We start from the raw sequence: 4,649 nt of genomic DNA on the forward strand, positions 1-4,649 counted from the left end.
GCTTGAGGACAGCTTCTATCCTGCTGTTACCAAACCCCTGAATAGACCTCTTGTATGATAAGATGGACTCTTGGCCTCACAATTTACCTTATTGTGGCTCCTGCACCTCATCGTTTGCCTTCATTGCACTTTCTCTGTAAATGTAATGCTACATTCTACTATTGTTTTCCTTTGTACTATCTTAATACACTGTTATAATCAAATGATAGACAATAGGTGCAGGGTGTAGGCCATTCGGCCCTTCGAGCCTGCACCGCCATTCACTGTGATCATGGCTGATCAACCACAATCAGTATCCGGTTTCTGCCTTATCCCCATAACCGTTGATTCTGCTATCTTTAAGAGCTCTATCCATCTCTTTCTTGAAAGCATCCAGAGACTTGGCCTCCACAGCCTTCTGGGGCAGAGCATTCCACATATCCACCACTCTCTGGGTGAAAAAGTTTTTCCTCAACTCCGTTTTAAATGGCCTACCCCTTATTCTTAAACTGTAGTGTCTAGTTCTGGACTCACCCATCAGCGGGAACATGCTTCCTGCCTCCAGCATGTCCAATCCCTTAATAATCTTATATGTTTCAATAAGATCCCCTCTCAGCCTTCTAAATTCCAGAGTATACAAGCCCAGTCGCTCCAATCTTTCAACATATGACAGTTCCGCCATCCCGGGAATTAACCTTGTGAACCTACGCTGCACTCCCTCAATAGCAAGAATGTCCTTCCTCAAATTTGGAGACCAAAACTGCACACAGTACTCCAGGTGTGGTCTCACCAAGGCCCTGTACAGCTGCAGAAGGACCTCTTTGCTCTTATACTCAATTCCCCTTGTTATGAAGGCCAGCATGCCATTAGCTTTCTTCACTGCCTGCTGTACTTGCATGCTTGCTTTCAGTGACTGATGTACAAGAACACCTAGATCTCGTTGTACTTTCTGTTTTCCTAACTTGACTCCATTTAGATAATAATCTGCCTTCCTGTTCTTACCACCTCACATTTATCCACATTAAACTGCATCTGCCCACTCACCCAGCCTGTCCAAGTCACCCTGCATTCTCATAACATCCTCCTCACATTTCACACTGCCACCCAGCTTTGTGTCATCCTCAAAGTTGCTAACGTTACTTTTAATTCCCTCATCTAAATCATAAATATATATTGTAAACAGCTGCCGTCCCAGCACTGAACCCTACGATACCCCACTGGTCACCGCCTGCCATTCTGAAAGGGACCCATTAATCGCTACTCTTTGCTTCCTGTCAGCCAGCCAATTTTCAATGATCTGTATGGACGGCATGCAACATAGTTTTTCACTCAACTTGATACACATGACAATTATAAACCAATTTATCAATTGCTGTGCTACTGCTGTACAAAAAATCTAACTTTCCTGACATTTATACCCTGTGTATGTATGCCTCTGGTGGTAAATTTGAATTTTGATAAGGTATTCACATCAGATTGAACGTGTAAGGAACATATACATGTTCTGTAAAAAGGAAAACGTTAATAAAAACTGAGGCTGGTCAATTAAAGTCAGAAGTGGGAGAACTTATGTGTGTGTAGGCAAGGGGTAGCAAGGTGGGAATTGGGTGGTGTAGATGAGTCGGCACGGATTCAGTGAGACATTCCCACGCCCTATCACTCTATAGTGATGGCTGTGACATCAGAACAGAAGACATGTTAAAACATAATGCTTAGAAAATGTAAACAGGATTAAATAGAGACTCTAGAATTCTAAAATTGGGGGATGTTTTTGAGGTGTACAGAGAAATAAAGGAAGACAATGAATTAACGTGTTGGGAATTTCAGGCAATTCAGTGTAGGGGATCTAAACCTAGAGGGCACAGGTAAACATAAATGTGTTTGTTGTCATGTTGTCTGAAATACAGTGAAAACTTCCTTTTGCTTGTCATCATACTGATCATTTCATCACATCAGTGTATCGAAGTAGTAGAAGTAAAAACAATACCAGAATACTGAATACAGAGAAAGTATAGTTCAGGCAGACAGTAAAGTGCAAGGGCCAGAAAGGCAGATTAAGGTGAGAGGAAAAAAAAATAATTTTTAAAACAAAATTAAAGGGGCAAGTTTTTCCACACGGAGGAAGTGTAAGAGGTGGGTAAAATTACAGCATTTAAAAGGCATTCAGTCAGGTATATGATAGGAAAGGATTACAGAGATCAGCCAAATGCAGGCAAATTGAACTAGGTATCTCATAGGCTGAAGGGCCAGATTCTGTGTTAATAACTCCATTACTCTATGAGAGCAGAGGAAAGGTAGTAAATCATATGCATTTTCACCAAGCTCGACCACTGAGAAATATCAAAGTTTATTCAGCATGGAGAGTTTTGAACTGGGTCCCTGAGGTCAAGAACCGAATGGTTGAAAGGTCGTAAATATTTCTTGTAGTACTTCTCGATTTTGTACCGCTTGCCCGATGGGAGCTGCAAGAGGATAGCATGGCCCGGATGGTAGGGATCCACGATGATGAACGTTGGCCTCAAGGCAGATACAACTGATGAATGTGTCAAGACTGTAATCAGTACAGTTTAGCAGCACCATGACCGCACTGCACTGAAATTGACCTTTTTTGTTGTAATTGTATTTTCTTGAAAAAAAATCATGATTATTGTATGTTTTTCTTGTGAATGTTGTGTATCTAACACTGTGTGTCTTTAATGCTGCTGCAAAAACGTTTTTCATTGCACCTGTAAACACTTGAATTTGTGCATCTGACAATAAACTTGGCTCTGACTTGGGCCTGCAGCTGGGAAAGAGTTAGGGGGAACGCAGCAGACTGCCAGGCAGTACAAGGGCTGGTGTTGCAGTATTATTACTGAGTAACAGCAAAGGAATGAGGAGGTGGGGAATGATCCCACAGAGAGCAGAAGTTCAGAAAAGATATGGGCAAATGTCAGTGGTATTTCCACTGCAGGTCTAACCTTAGGCAAAAGGGGAAGTAGAGAATTTCATTTTCAGGTTGAATAGTTCTCCCTGTGAGACACAAGTCTTTTCGAAATGTCACAGAGACCCAGAGTGGGTGGAATATGTTAAACATTCCCAGGGTCGGACACAGAGTAAATCTCCCTCCACATTGTACCATCACACACACCCGGGACAGACACAAAGTGAATGTTCCTTCATACCGTCCCATCACACACTCCCAGGGTCAGACACAGAGTGAATCTCCTTCCATACCGTACCATCACACACTCCCAGGGTCAGACACAGAGTGAATCTCCTTCCATACTGTAGCATCACACACTCCCAGGGTCAGACACAGAGTGAATCTCCTTCCATACTGTGCCATCACACACTCCCAGGGTCAGACACAGAGTGAAGCTCCCTCCACACAGTATCATCACATACTCCCAGGGTCAGACACAGAGTCAAGCTCCCCCAACACCGTACTGTGATGAGAATACACATAAATTAAGATGTTTGCTGGCCTGGGCTAGCATCAGTGGCATCAGCAGTTGGTCTGCCACCTGTCCTCAGGGGAGGGAGAGATAAGGCACACAATGAAGCAGCATTTCGAGGTGTTAATGAAGGAGCCACCAGTCTGGGTATTGTCAAGAGCGGCTCCCCCTTTGAACCCTGAACTGTTTGAAGTGATGGACAGGCGATACCCCAGCAGGGGGATAAAAAGGGACAGGTCCGCTAAGGCAGGACACACACGATACCCGAGGTAACGAGACCCTGGAAGCGGTGTGCCTCTCACGAGTTGGTGGGAAGTACCGGGCCATAAACGGCCAGGGTGGAAAGGTACGATCAGCGGGAACCCGGTGTGTGTCCGCCCTTGCCTGGGTGCCGGGTTCACTGCAGAGGATCGACCGCATCTGGAGGAGGGGTCACAGTCGGTGACCTCAGGTGACATGACAAAGGACTCGCCCGAAAGCTGCTTGTGAGCCATATCGCCGGTCTGTGAGTGAAGCCGTGTCTGAATGATCAGTCGTTCCCGTTCTCTCTCCCCCCCCCACGTTGTCCATCGCCATGGCAACGATTACTGCGAACTGAACTACTAAATTAGACTGAAATTTATGTCACTTTGAAATTGGTTATTTACCCCTAGACAACGATAGAGCTTGATTGATGCTTTTATCTTAATTCTGTGCACATGTGTGTTTATCATTGCTGAACTGTTGCATTTATTATCCTTTCGATTACTGTGTTGCTTGTTTCTTTAATAAAACTTTCTTAGTTCTAGTAATCCAGACTCCAACTGAGTGATCCATTTCTGCTGGTTTGGCAACCCAGTTACGGGGTACGTAACAGTACCATCACACACTCCCAGGGTCAGACACAGAGTGAATCTCCTTCCATACCGTACCATCACACACTCCCAGGGTCAGACACAGAGTCAAGTTCCTTCCATACCGTACCATCACACACTCCCAGGGTCAGACACAGAGTCAAGCTCCTTCCATACCGTCCCATCACACACTCCCAGAGTTAGACTCACAGACCACATGAGGCATTAATCGCTGATCCCTAACTGTCCTCTCTAAACCACAGTGTCTGCCTGCTAACCTCATCCTCATCTTACCCTGTGGGAGGAGAGATTTTCTACGAATATCAAGAAGGGATTTTTTCCAGCCCTGTTCTCAAGTGATTCACCCCACTGCACAGTGAAGCATGCCTTTTATCATTGG

This window comes from Mobula hypostoma (assembly GCF_963921235.1).
Source record: "Mobula hypostoma chromosome 8 unlocalized genomic scaffold, sMobHyp1.1 SUPER_8_unloc_2, whole genome shotgun sequence".
Taxonomy (NCBI): Eukaryota; Metazoa; Chordata; class Chondrichthyes; order Myliobatiformes; family Myliobatidae; genus Mobula; species Mobula hypostoma.